General features: G+C 33.1%; 1 protein-coding gene across 1 annotated transcript in view; it reads right to left on the reverse strand.

The window, feature by feature from the left end:
* Nucleotides 1-15,838, reverse strand: part of LOC118192360 (putative G protein-coupled receptor No18) — a 577,637-nt gene that overhangs the window by 543,248 nt on the left and 18,551 nt on the right. The gene's annotated exons all lie outside the window — the stretch shown is intronic.

A 15,838-nucleotide genomic window follows, 5' to 3' on the forward strand; every position in this document is an offset into this window, starting at 1 on the left:
AGGATATAGGTATTCATAAAGATGGACATTTAATCACAATTTTGTCTTTGGTTCTACAAAAATTACCTTTAATGCCTCTTCATTTGATGAATAGGATTTTCTTGAAACTTCTCACATTCACTAAAATTTATCTTGACTAATTCTAATTAATATTCTTTCAAATTCTTTCATATAAATTTAATAAATTATTTTTTCATGTTTTATAAATATTTTCCTCAGTAAATAGCCCTATGTTTCTTTTTACTTCTGATATAAAATTTTTATGCACTGCATAAATTTTTGCAAATTGATTTCTTGTTCCTGAAGAAAAGGAGCCTGCATCTGATTGCCCTCAAAATTGGTAGAGTTTTATTCAAAACCTACACTAAACTACACTGTTTTATTACTAACAAGTATATACTAAACACTTTATATTAACAATAAGTTAAATATTAAGCACGTTTCATTGATATAATCTATTTTGATAATATTTGCAAAGTGTAATTAATTTCCCTTATCGCTGTCTTCAAATACGCAATTTTCAACAACGTATTTTGCTAAACTCTCTATTTTATTATCGAGCTCAATGGAATGTCATAGGTAACAGAGTACAAAATGAGTGAAAGGAAAGTTTATAAACAGCGTAGATTATTTATGTTTCTAAACTTGTTTCAAAAGCCCTCCAATACCAAAGACTGTAACTCATTTTTGAGAGGTAAAATGAAATATGTCACTGAAAATCATTACTAATTAATTTGTTATCATATTATTAGCTTGAATCATAATACCATAATCATTATCATTTCATAATACCTGAATCATAAGAAATTGTATACTGAAAATTTTATGTGGTACTATAATGATTTATAACCGAAATTAGACGTAGTACTATAATGATTTATAAAATGAAAATCTGGCTGCTTAAGTTTTGACATTTGTTTAGAAGTCTTATTAATATCCTCATATACAGATAAAACCTAAAATTACAAAAAAAAAAATTAAATAAATTTAAAATCTAAATTTGCCCGTACAATATACAGGGTGTTTCAGCAATTTGTTGATTAACGTTTAGCTAAGATAAAATACAGCCAGACGATGATAAACTTTTACTTACATTAACAATCTTGATGTGCGCCTCCACCTGAATACAACGTATCCTTAACACTGGATCGGCAGGGGTGGTCCTGTGCTTTGGCCAGCAAGATCGCTACATTTCACTTGCACTGACTACTTCCTCTCCCATCATGTACTATTACCATTATATTGCATCATGTATATCATTGTATCATGTACCTTAGTCCTTACATTGCATCTTGTATATCTGCGAGTTTTCTTGTGCATACTATTATTATTATTGCTTCATGAACTATTGTCATCACATTGCTTCACGTATAGTATATGCGTGCCCTATTGAGTGTCCTCTCAGGACGTTTAAATAATTACGTGCTATTATGCGTCTCATAACATCATCAAGTGTTTCGTTTTTATGTGTCCGCATTATATAATTGTCTGCAATCGTGTTTATCTATGTGTGTTCGGTGCATATTAAGCTACGTGTATTTTAGTTTATCTTAGTGTACCTTTTTTGTGTTTTTAGTGCTTTATGTGTTTCTTTATGTTTCTTTTTATATGTTTCCATTTATGTTTTATGTTTATGTCTTATTTTGTTCTACCTCTGTAACCATAACCTTCAGCTGTCTCACGTTCGTACAATGTACTACATGTAGTCTAGCCCTTGTATGGCCATGTTAACTTTTTTTCTTTTTGAAGATCCTAATAAATTCCCGGGGCGGCCTCATGGGGCTCCAGGGAGTTGTTGCCTCTAGATAGTGGAGGACGCCGGGCATATGCTTGTTTACCTATGTTAGACACCAGGCGCCCCGTCCTCCGTCACCTGTCCCCTGCACTGACTACTTTCTTTGAGGATACATCAAGACACTGGTGCACGAAACCTTTGATAACAGTGCTCAAGAACTTGTTTAATGCATCATGGCAGCTGCTGTGGAATTCCTCGATACGCCAGGTATTTTCCAGAACATGAAATCTTCCATGTGGCGGAGACGTGAGGCCTGCATCACGGCCCGGAATCGTAATTTCGATGTCGTAAAATTTAATTCTTTCTTTAATGACGATTGTTGTCGTTGTTTTTAATTTCTTTGTGTCTGCTGTACTAAGCGTAATTAACATATTTTCTTACCTTGTTCACCTCGACTAAAATAGACGTGGCAGTCAAACAAAAGTAGTAAAGATAACTGGTTAATAGCCTTCAAGCTCTAACATTTACATTGTTCAAGGTAATATGATCCGACGAAATGTTCATTCAGAATTACATAAATACCAAGAACTTCATAAGAAATAATAGAAAAGTTTTGGGATAGTTTACAAGAAGTATCCATTAACAATTCAGCCTTTATAGCCCACCTAGTGAGATTTCGTTTAGTATGATATGCGTAAGTCCTGTCGTCAAAATCGGTTCATCCGAACTTATCCTGAAGTAAAGTTTTATATAGACTCGATTATGAAATCACTACTTCCTACAGTAAAAACGTAGTTACTTCAATTTCTATCTGACACAATTCTTTCCAGATTCGCTCTTCGTAAACGATGCCAGAGTTTTATAATAAAAGAATAAGGCGTCACTTCATAAGATTGCGGTTAACGTTATCATTGGGGTACTGTTACCGATTTGCCGAAAACCAGACCACCTTGTATACCAAAATGTGGAAAAAATAATGCTTATTGCTTTCAACAATTTGGTTAATATAATCAAAATATTATAGAATATATTTTTTAAACTGAAGTCACCGAAGAAGTTTAAAATTTATTATAAAATTTGCCATGTTAGAGAGCAGTTTTTTTTTTTTCAATATTCTAGAAGAATATTCTTTCTGAATTACTTTCAGAAAAAAAATTAATGAAGTGAGAAAGCACGCAAGCAATTTTATTTCCACGAAATTAAATTTGCTATTTTAAAATAGAAAAACCATTTTGAGCTGTCGTAAAATTTCTGTCAGTGGCGATGTTCAAATTAAATCAAGTCCATTATTTAATCTTAGCGAACAAGGGAATAACAGAATTTATTACAAATTCCACTGAATGACTTTTTATCATGTGAAAAATAAAGAAACGCGATGAGTTTATTTATTGGAAATGTTTTAATAAAAGTTTACTTGAAACTAGTCTTTCTTAGAAGTTCGAAGAAATGAATTAATTTCGTCTCTGTGTCATTTGCATAAATGTGATTGAATTGAACAAAGCGGAAAGAAATGAAAAACTCTTACGTATACCTAATAAGTTAGATAGGAATTTGAAACCTCCAAACAATTAAGAACTTTTGTAGGAAAAAAGTATTCAACCTTTTGATATCCGGTGCTTGATTTTTGCATTTACCTTTGTGTGTTGTTATTAAATTTACACATATTTTATTACCCGCCAGGTTACATATACAGTATGATTTTGTAGTTTATTAAAGAGAAAGACGAAATGTATGATCTCAGCATATATGATCTTGATTTCATGTCTTAGACGAAATAAAAATGGGATTAACTTTTTTTCACATCGTCTTCTAAAATGTTGGGATTACAAAACTTTATTATTTGGCACACTAAAATTTCTTTTGGCTACCTACTCCGGTAGTATCTTTCTCCTTTTGTCACCCTGTGTTTTTTCAGTGTCCAAACACACACTATCCAAAGCGATGAAGAGGTGGAAAAATATCATGAAAACTAACATGTGAACGGAGTTCACTGAATGGCTTCCTATAACCAGAAAAGTTACAGATCGTTATTAAGAAATGTGAGGATTTTTTTAATTGAAGAAGGTTTAACAAACTGGCTAAAAATTTATTTGAAATCTGAGATTAAGTTCATTTTAATATACTTGATTTTAATTCTAAGAATATAAGGCACTGCAGTGATCGAATAAACAAAAGTGAACAACAGGAAGCAGAATCACGTCTTTGGCTGGTGCAACTAGCAACATGTCGTATATAGATTGAAACCCTGCATACGATCTTATGGATGGTGTCTGCATCGTGTCTTTTTTGTATGAATAGTGTCTTCAATGTGTCTTCTTTTATGGATGGCCTCTGCACACTGCCTTCTCGTATGGACAGTGTCTTTTTGTATGGATAGTGTCTGCATAGTGTCTTATTGTATTGATGGTATTGTAATAACTTAAAGCATATGTGGCTCTAATATTACGACCATTGATGACGTTGCCTGTCTCCCTATTTAAGACTGGGCAGGACTTTCAAACGGTTTTTCAATTATGTCTCTCATAGTTTTAATGGAGATCATGCAAACAGCTCAAATATTGTTCTAAATAGCACGTAAGACTAAATGCTATGCTCATATTAAATTTATGATATGGGAATCTAAGCCAAAACTTTCGATAGGGCCTTACCATGTGATCTGCATGCTTAAATTATTTAAAGTTTTCTTGACTTTTATATCCATTAATTGTTAGGTTAGGTTAGGTTATTTGGATACGCTTAAGCATACGAGGGCTGTCTATCTAAAGGCAGAGATGCCTTTATCAGAATTTGTCTAAGGGAAACAAGGTCATATTCATATTACATACTTGAAAAATTAAGAACAGTAGACATGTAACCAACCCCTAACGCCTAGAACCGAACTTGTGTCGATCTCACAGCATTCAACGGTATTAGCCACTAGGTCACTAATGGGACATTAAACCCGCAAGACGTGATCCCTTAATTACTCAAGATATGAAAGTCGTTAAGTTCTAATAATTCTGAACTTTCTGAGTTGCGAATTATTTAAGCGACAGCGATAAGGGACCTGATTGTTTACATCGTGTCAGATTTAATACTAAAATAGCCAAGTTTCGTGAAAGTCTTTTAACACCTTTGAAGCTTTTAATCGAATTTAGAAGTATCCATTTCGTAAGTGTTTTACCAGAATCATCAGAACATGCCATATTTTGCATAAATGAATTGCAATTATCTGAGGCCCAAATATAAGACAGCATATAATATGAAACCACCTTGCATTTTTAAACAAAAACGAGCTGCATAACACAGTTTCATCTGCAGACACTTAAAAATGACACTTAAACATCATGACACTTAAAAATGTGTCCTATAAGAACGATAATTAAACTATGGAATTAAATAAAATAAGTAATAACTGGATGTAGAACCAATAAAATAGTTTGCCTTTGAACCTAAAACCATTTAAAAGCGTTTTAACACTGTTTCCTTTGAACTTACATTATAAGGAATGATTGCCAAATAGTCTCAACATATTTTCTTAATGTTAGAATACGCTTGAAATATTGGCATGGACTTCAGTATGGCATTTTAAAAAGAAAGAACTATTTTCCATTCAGACCTACAAGATACACAGAATTCATGATTATTATAAAGGGAAAAGAACGCCATATGGAATAATAGAAAAATTCTGAAACGTATGGCTCAGATTTCGAATACCATGCACCATTGTGGCTTCTATAAATATAGCTCATCCCTTTTTAAAAGGAATTCAAAGCCAAGTTGACGTGTTCACGTTTCTCCTCTAATCTATCGCTTAAAATATATGAAACATTTTTATCACAGACAACAATGTTATCTTTACACATTGATACATTTTATCTTGCATTCTGGAATCTAAGTGTCCGGATAAGCAGCAAGGACCCCAATATAAATTCCTAAATATCTGGCAAGTAAAAATCCTAGCCGATTTTGAAAACTTTCAAACCATTTTCCAGTGACAGGTTATTTCTCTAGGGAAGGGAGTAACAAATCGTCTTGAGAATGTTCCAGGCAGACTATCATCTAAGGTTCAAAAATATTATTCCAGTTTTCTGCAATAAAATTGTATGGAGAATTTTGGAGAAAGTTGGGATGTTTATGGTGAATTTATAGAGCTTCGAGGTGAAATAAGTAAAATTGAAAGAGGGTGGAAATAAAAGCAAATGTTTTCCTGTTTTCAAATTGGCTAAATTTGGGAATAAAGCATTTATTGATATAAAGCACGTAAGAATTTTGCATGGGAGCAAACATATGGTTAAATATCCTAATAAGAATTATTTCCGCGTTTGTATTCTAAACATTGCTCAGGATATATGGCTTCATGTTAGAAAGTTTTATAAAACAATAAAACTTGAAACATAAACCGAAAATCATATCAGCATAAAACAGATTAATTCCAACCTAAAGTGCTTAATGAATGGCTTTGTCAAAAAGAAATGAAAAAGCTGTTTATTACGGCAGCAAAACTATTACGCATAATTTAAGAACGTTCAGACAACTGTTACAAAATAATTCACTTTCCTTCTTATTATTCACTTATTATTATTATTATTCACTTTCCTTATTCTTACATTTATTTTATTTCTTATTATTCTTATTTGTTTTAATTCTACAACTAATACGCATAAATTTCGGCATCAGTTATAATCATACTTAGATTATAAAAGTTAATAATAAAATTATAAATACATTATATTGTTTTCAAATAGCTCTGCTTTCTGTAAGCTTGTTTTTTAAAAAAGGTGTTGTAAATGTAAAACGTTAAAAGGATATAGGTATTCATAAAGATGGACATTTAATCACAATTTTGTCTTTGGTTCTACAAAAATTACCTTTAATGCCTCTTCATTTGATGAATAAGATTTTCTTGAAACTTCTCACATTCACTAAAATTTATCTTGACTAATTCTAATTAATATTTTTTCAAATTCTTTCATATACATTTAATAAATTATTTTTTTCATGTTTTATAAACATTTTCCTCAGTAAATAGCCCTATGTTTCTTTTTACTTCTGATATAAAATTTTTATGCACTGCATAAATTTTTGCAAATTGATTTCTTGCTCCTGAAGAAAAGAAGCCTGCATCTGATCGCCCTCAAAATTGGTAGAGTTTTATTCAAAACCTACACTAAACTACACTGTTTTATTACTAACAAGTATATACTAAACACTTTATATTAACAATAAGTTAAATATTAAGCACGTTTCATTGATATAATCTATTTTGATAATATTTGCAACGTGTAATTAATTTCCCTTATCGCTGTCTTCAAATACGCAATTTTCAACAACGTATTTTGCTAAACTCTCTATTTTATTATCGAGCTCAATGGAATGTTGTAGGTAACAGAGTACAAAATGAGTGAAAGGAAAGTTTATAAACAGCGTAGATTATTTATGTTTCTAAACTTGTTTCAAAAGCCCTCCAATGCCAAAGACTGTAACTCATTTTTGAGAGGTAAAATGAAATATGTCACTGAAAATCATTACTAATTAATTTGTTATCATATTATTAGCCTGAATCATAATACCATAATCATTATCATTTCATAATACCTGAATTATAAGAAATTGTATACTGAAAATTTTATGTGTTTTAAACATATTTGATTAAAAGACATGGGAAATATTAAACATCGTGCGAAAAGCCTTGTTTTGAAAAAAGAATTTTAAATGCTGCATATTTAACTCCAATAAATATGCGGATTTTCTCTCTGAAATATTTCATTAAAATAAGTCTTTTAAATGAATTTTATTCTATTTGTGTTCTTACAGATGAAATTTTAATGACAGGCTCGACTACATTATAAATAAATGATCTAAATCAAATAAAACTATTTGCCTGGAGTTTGGGGATTCATCAAACCTTTGACAGAAGAGATGGAGCAGATAGCTGAACAAAATTTCTGCTCGTCATAAATGCCTTTTTCGGATTCCTCAGCATCTTGAACGAGAAGATCTGTCCGGATAACAGACGTCAAATATTTTCCGACTGAATTATTTACTCGTGCTGGCATATAATGGATTATTTATTAAAGCATTATTGTTGTACATTATAATGCCCTCTGGGAATACATTCTCACTATTTATCCTCCCAAATAGCATCTGGCGCATAACTTTTGACATATCAAATGTTATATTTGTCGGTGTATTAATGTGTAAATTAGATTTCATAGAATAAGATTTGTTTTATGTGCTCGTATGGATCAATCTTCTGGAGTGACGTCAGTTGTTGATGTTATTCCATAGAATATAAATGCCTCAGGATAATGTGCAGTTTTATTTAAATTTAAATTGCACATGCAGATATACTGAATTTAAAATGAAAGAAATGTTCTTGCTTCTGTTTATGGGTACTCCTTAGACTGCAATTTATATTAAATGTATATGAAGCAAGAATCTGGTTGATGACACATAATAAACTATTCCATATTGAAAAAGGCAAAGAGAAAAAATTCGGCATGGAAGTACTCAGCTGATGAATGTTTGTTAATGTTTAACGATATTTTTACAAGAAACACTGACTTTTTTAATTCATTTCAAGAGTTGATTTAGTTTGTTAACTTTTCGACTCATTGTTGCTCAAAGTTTTAAATATGTTCTGAAACAAAACAATAAAACAATGAATCTATTTTCGTTTATTTATCGTTCGTTTATTTAATATTATTTATTTGTTATTTAATTTTGTTTAATCTTATCACACAGTCTCAAAATGTATATAAAATTTTAAAGCTGCATTACTTACTTTTCTCACATTATAATTCTCATGAAAATCATACCATAGTAAGTTTCATGAATTTGCATAATCGATTCGTTAAAGAATCAGATGTTGATTCGTTCTGTATAAAACTGTACTATTTTAAAAATGCCATTCAAAAGTTGTATATTAGAGTGTTACACAAAACATTCTGATCCCTTTATACGAATCTCATTTTATTCTCCCTTTGGGATGGCACAATTAAAACAAACATTATATGAGTCTTAGGAAGTTGCAGGTAAGATCGCTTAAAAATATTTACTTATTCTTAATTAATAGGCGGTAGGCAAATCAAGCATTTAATGAAAGACAATAAATTAAATGGTATGGTTTGAATTTACGTATCAAATACTGTAAAATTAATCTGAACTATATTATAAGTATAAAATCACCGAAATTATAAAAATTAGTTCCTTAAAATTTTATTCCATATCTTATAATTTGAATTTTTACTCAAGTGTTAACTAATGGTGTTAGACGATTTTATCTTGATTTACACTTTAATATAAATGACCGTTCGTTTTATCCTGCCACAATAGGAATCGAAATTTGTTTAGCAAACCTCAAAAAATTCTTTTAGCAATGTGATCGAAAGCTAGCTGAAGCTCTCTTGCAGTTAGTCATTTAGTCTTAATAGCAGCACTTGTTAGCTTCCGCTGCACGCATGTGCTGATATATGTATGCTATATATGTTTCTGTTATATGTATGCTATGCATGTTTTTCTCAATTTTCTCTCAATTACTGTGAGTGTGAAAAATCTAGCAAAATGTCTACTTTACCTTGCATATATGCTTAACATACGTTAACCAATCTATTGATATATAAAAATTTATTTAATTAAATTTGCTCACCACATTCGCGTTAAGTGAGCTATTCAAGTATGTTAAATTGCGTAAACGCACATACCTGGATATATATGTGTACGTGTTTGTGCGTGTATGTGTGTGTTTTGTTTTAGTTTTCGTGCATTACTCAATAAGGTTTCAAATTTTGGTTTTGAGCAGTTTCTTGTAAATTTTACAAAAAGACGTTTTCTTTAAATAATCGAGACAGCCCAGTTATTTACTGTAAGAAGAACATCTTTTTTTTTTTTTTTTTTTTTTTTTTTTTTTTTTTTCAATCAGTTCAGTGCAATTTCTTAATTTTCTTGATTTTTACAAGTTTTTTCACTTTCAGTATTGTTGTATTATTTTTGTTCATTTTCATTTACGTTTTACTTAATTTTAGTACTTTTTATTATTCTTTTTGATTAGTTTTTTGATTATTATTCGTTCAATTGTATTTCGTTTTCTTAGAGTACAAATGCATGTAGGAGAAAATATGAACTCATTTGTGACTCATTATAATACTAATTATGATTTATTTTGGGAATTTGTACAAAAGGGTTTTAAGTCTCAAATGGTCCACATGAATGACTCATATATTCGTAACTGATTAATCGATCAAGTTTAAAGTTTCAAACACTCAACCTTTGAAAAGTTCTGTTTGAAACGATAAGAGTTTAATACTATGGTTTTCTTTTGTCTAATTTTTTGTCTGCTTTCTGCAATGTGTCAAGTGCACGTTTCACTGCTGCTCTGAGAATTTATTAATTTTTGTACTCCTTTAAATTCCTCCGGCTTTTGTTTCACGTGCAATAAGGTTAATGACATTACTTCACCTTTCCTTAGATAGGATAATTAGGATTACATATTACATATGATTTAGTAGTACCTTTATCTTCCTAGGCCTCGAAATTAATATTTATAGTGTATAAAACATAATTAAACAAAATAAATTAATGCTTTCTAAGATATTGTTACTTTCTTTAGCTGTTTTGAATTACGTTCTATTGGACATTTGAGTAGTTAGAAGATAACTACTGTGAGATATTGTAATACTGCATGATAATTTGAGGACATTTTAGCATTTTTGTTGTGATAATAATAAATTTTTGTTCATTTTTCATCGGACTTGTGCATTCATTTCCTAACGAACCCGTACACTCGCAACAATTGTTGGTGTGAGAAGTGGGATATTGAATGCCAATCACAAGAGCGATGGAAAAACAGTTAAAACAATCCATGGAAGTCTTTGCTGCATTTAAAGAAGAGATGAAAGACTCTGTGAAAGAAGAGAATAGATCCGTTAAAGAAGAAATGAAACTGGGCCAGGAATCTGTTAAGGAAGAAATGAAATTGGGACAGGAAACCGTTAAACAAAAGATGGATGTTGTTCAGGAATTTTTTAAGGCAAAGATGGATGCTGTTAAAGAGGAAGTGAAAATAGGGCAAGAGGAAATAAAAAAAGAGATTACTTGTATAATAGAAAACAAATTTGAGGCTATGGAAGGCAGAATTGAGACTGTTGAAACTAAAGTTAGACAAATAGAAGAGTTTCTTCGGTAAAAGAACAAGTAGGAGAAAGAATTTCTTCTGTAAAAGAACATATAGAAGAGAGAGTTTCAGCCGTCTAACAACAAATTGATAATAGGCTTTCAGCAGTTGCTACAGAAGTTGATACTTTAAAGAGATCGTAGCGACGGCAGGGAGCAATTCGGATAGTTTTAAATTTTTATCGATGCCTACTCGACCCTCTCTGAAACTATCTACATATGATGGGAAGACCTCCTGGCAAGTGTATAGGACACAATTTTCTATCGTTGCGGATGCGAATGGATGGGATTCCCAAAATAAAGCCAGTCATCTCGCCGCGTCTCTGAGAGCAGACGCAGCGGATATCCTGCAGACGCTTCCAGAAAACCAAAGACTTTACTTCTAAGCTCTATCCGACGCATTGGAGCTGCGCTTTGGCGAGAAGTGTTTAAAAGACTACAGCAGGCTTCAATTAAAATCCCGTCAACAGAAGCCCACCGAATCACTCCAGAAACTAGCCACGGATGTTGAAAGGCTGTCCCACCTCGCCTTTACGGAGTGCCCGAGAGAAACGAGGGAAATCCTGTCGCTGCAATATTTCATCGATGGCATCCGAGACCCTGAAATACAGAAAGCACTGCGAATGGCGGATGTTAAAGATTTAAAAAGCGCTCTAGTGTACGCCATGAAATTCGAGTCAGCGCAGCAAGTAACTCATAGAGACCGCTACCCAGTCAGAGCTATGCGAGTTCACGAGCCAGTGGATCAACTGATGGCTCGTTTAGATGATTTAGCTAGAGAAGTCAATGCTTTGATACGGAGTAGGAGTGAGAACAAAGTGACTCTAAGGTGTTGGAAATGTGGTATTGTAGGGCATATACGACGGCAATGCAGAACACCCCAGGGCACGGATAATAAAACGGATGATTTGACAAGACCAGTGAATGCCTTAAGACGGAATACTGGTGAGAAGAAACCAACCCTAAAGTGCTGGAACTGCGGTGTTGAAGACCACATACGAAGGAACTGCAGAACACCCCAGAGCACGGAAAACAAGAGAGGCGGTTTAAATAGACAATTAAATGCCATGGGACAGAAAAGGATTGACAAGAAACCAAAGTGATTGAACTGTGGAACTGAAGGCCTCGTACGAAAGAAATGCAGAACACCCCAGGGTACGGAAATTGAGACCATTTCTCAGCAACGACGCAGGAAACAAATTAATGACCATATCAAGAAACTGAGGTTGTCAGATAATGAAAAACCTTGTTTTAAAGCACTCAAGATTTCTAGAGTGAGTGGCAACAGTAACGGACTGTCCATCAATGGGAATATCGGTGGAGTTCCTTGCAATTTGATCATTGACACGAGAGCTAATGTTACTATCATTAGGAAAGATTTAGCTGAACAGTTTAAAGATAAACTTATTTGGACGCCATCCCGTGTTACCCTTCAGACTGCGTCTGGTGATACGATCGACATAGCTGGGAAGTTAAACGTAAACATCACGTTTGGAAGTGCCGCCTACCATCACTCGGCTTATGTGGTGGATATTACAGATCCGTGCATACTCGGATTGGACTTTTTAAGGAAATACAATTTTTCCTTAGACTTGAAAAACAACAAACTGTTTTCAGCATTTGATGACATGACTATCCATCCTCAACTGGGATCCTCGCTAGGAAATGTCGACGCCTTGTCCGAAAGACCCAGTTCGGGAAGCTGCCGAAATCATACTAGGGTCGAAAAGAAACACAAGACTACCAGCTATTCTCCATCCCAGATGCTCTTCGGTAGTGACCTTCGTCTGCCTTGTGACCGCCTGTTTGATCGCCATACGGATGCGCTTTCATCGCCTGAGGAATACATCCAAGATGTCCAGGCCCGTTTTGAAGTGATGCACCGTTCCGCACGAAAGCGAGTCAACCTGGCGACGGAGAAAGTGAAGACCAGATACAACACGAGAGCTACTGGACATAGATTCAACAAAGGAGACAAGGTGTGGTTGTGGAATCCGATTCAACGAAAAGAACTTAGTCCTAAATTGCAGTCACCTTCAGATGGTCCATATACAGTCCTGAACAAGCTGAATGACCTCGTAGTTCGGATCCGTAAGTCTTCGAACTCTAACTTTCGAACTCTAAACCATTCCGACAGGTTACCTAGCTATCTGATTACCATGGCCATAGTACGTAGTGTAAATAATTGTAAACAGTGTATGACCATGGTCCTTTTTGTTTCTAAATGTGTATTTGATTTGATTTGTATTTTGTATTTGATTTGTATTTAGCATTTGATCTGTTTAAAGCTATTGCATTTATTGTTCATGTTGTTTATTATTGTAATGTAATGCTTATTATTTCATTTATGCCACAGTTGTTAGTTTGGCTTCCTGTCCAGGGATTGTACTGCCCGGGACGTGCAGTCATTGGGAAGGGGGCAGTGTTACGAATTTCGCATTTAAATAATTAACGTTAGTTGAATTGTAAATTAAATGGTTTTATTTCCCGCTCAGTGCAGCGCGTTACGAATATTAAAAGAAAGCCTGAAAATTGAAAATACAAGAGCGCGTGCATTTAACATTTAATAAATATCTCTTTTTGATTTCGAGAAAGTACTAGAAAATTGTCGCGCGCGATTTTAAAATCTTATAATAGGGGGGAAAACCCTTCAGTTCGTAGTAGTTACTTAGTTTGTTGTTGTTTAGAAAACTGCTCTTGTTGATTGTAGCGAATTCGCGGATTAGCTTTCTTTAGCTGTTTTGAATCACGTTCTATTGGACATTTCAGTAGTTAGAAGATAACTACTGTGAGATATTGTAATACTGCATGATAATTTGAGGAAATTTATGCATTTTTGTTGTGATAATAAAAATTTTTTGTTCATTTTTCATCGGACTTGTGCATTCATTTCATAACGAACCCATACGCACGCAACAATATATTTTATTACTAAACTAAGACATATTAGTTTAAAAGTATTTACAAATTTAATATTATTGGGAAAACTTCTGTCAAAAGCTTTTGGCCCAAAATATTCCTGTTGAAGTATTAGAATGGACACTAACGGAAACTGAATTAAAAGAGGGAATTGAGAAGACAAAGTAGTCAAAATTAAGTAATTAAGTAAATTAAGTAAATTAAGGTTAGCTTTCATCAGAGGGTATTAATTTTAATTAATCCCCTTAACTAACATGTGGGGTCTCAAAAACCATGTTCATGTTCTTTAATAATGAAAAGGCATTTCATTTATTAAATTCAATTTACTTTAAAAAATCAAGTACATCATCCCTGCGTTCTCAAAGAAGCCTTAAGTTCTGAAAAATATTCTTATAAATTCCTTATTAAATTCCTTTTCGGTAATGTGTTTATAAAAAACAATGGGAAAATTGCAAAACCTCTTAGCAACTGTGCGATCAATATAAAATGGAAAAAATTGTTATATTATATGCATATGAACTGATGAATATATATGTATTAGATAGATGGATGAATAAACCAAAAATTTTCAGACGTGGCCGTTTCAAAACATAATTTTATTCCACTGTAATTCACATCAGATAATTTTTGTAAGCAATGACTTTATTCAATCATATTTAAATACTGTAATTTAAATGGTTTTACGGTTTAAATGGTTTTACGGGTAAATGGTTTTTATCATATTTAAATACGGTAATTTAAATGGTGTACAATGGTTTTAAAAGTAGGACGTACGCATCTTAGACAGTAAAGCAAAACAGTTTGGACATGTTAGTTAGACGTTTACGAAAAGGAATGACGTAGTTGCTTGCGAAAGCAGCATTTATACTAAGTAGGTGCATAAGTATAACTAAGCTGCTATTGGTTAATTTTAGGTTGTTATGTAACGTGGAATGATCTCAAATTTGGGAGAACAGATGAACTTAGGCGGAAGAATACCAAATTTAGAATAGTTAATTTTGAGGTCGTCTATCATTTCTTAGCGCAGCCATCGTATTTTGTTATATCTTACACACACACACACACATACATGCATATATATATATATAATGAAGCAGACTTAGATGCAATGCATCGTAATGAAGCAGCCTTAGGTGAAGTGATAAGTAATTTCCATTGCTTAAATACACAATCTTACATATCTTAGATTAGTAGATGCTGATTCATAATGAACAGCAAGCTTGGCAGCCAAAGTAAATTAAATATTCATTTTTATTTTGGTAAATATTTTGCAGCCACAAAGAGATTGGCACATTACGTGCCTTTCCAAGAACTTATATATTTTGAATAGTTTTGTGGTAAAAAGAGAAGCAGCAACAAGCAGACGTCTATCTAGGCCGAAGTGCGAAAAGCAGATGACTTGTGTTCAGCATGAATTCTTAATTCATTTTCGGTTTTCAGTGCATTTGACAGAGACCACCGGCAGAAGAGATCACAGATTTTTTTTCAAAAGTCTGCTGGCTTCTAAAAAGCGGCTCGTCTCACTTCACTCAGTTTTTAATAGGGCATGGTCCCTTCATGACTTACCTGCATCGCTTCAGACGACGCGAAAACGAGCATTCCTTATGCGGGATTGCAGGAGATCCGGACGACTATCTGTTCGCTTGCAGAGAGACTGCGAAACATCATCTTAGGCAACCAGTAGTACACCACATCCATGCATGGGCCGAAGCTACTTCGAAAAATCGCAATGCATTGAAACGCATATGCGACTGACGAATATCGCGTGCAAAATCTCAGACAGGCTGGAGTAATTCTCAGCTGCCATCCTTGTCACCACCACAGCCCCCGTATACTTTGTAATGAATTTAATTTTATCTTAAACTAGCTTTTCCGGCTTTTCTTATTCCCTGTATATACGTATCTCCTTGAAATGTAAACCCTGAATTATGAACCTTGAATTATTTATTTTGCTTTATTTTATGTATATTATTGTTTTCACCTGTTTTGCCTTTTTTATTTTATATATTATTTCACTTTTAGTATTTTACT

Source organism: Stegodyphus dumicola, chromosome 10, assembly GCF_044657685.1.
Source record: "Stegodyphus dumicola isolate Sdum_Otavi_A_Nest chromosome 10, ASM4465768v1".
NCBI lineage: Eukaryota > Metazoa > Arthropoda > Arachnida > Araneae > Eresidae > Stegodyphus > Stegodyphus dumicola.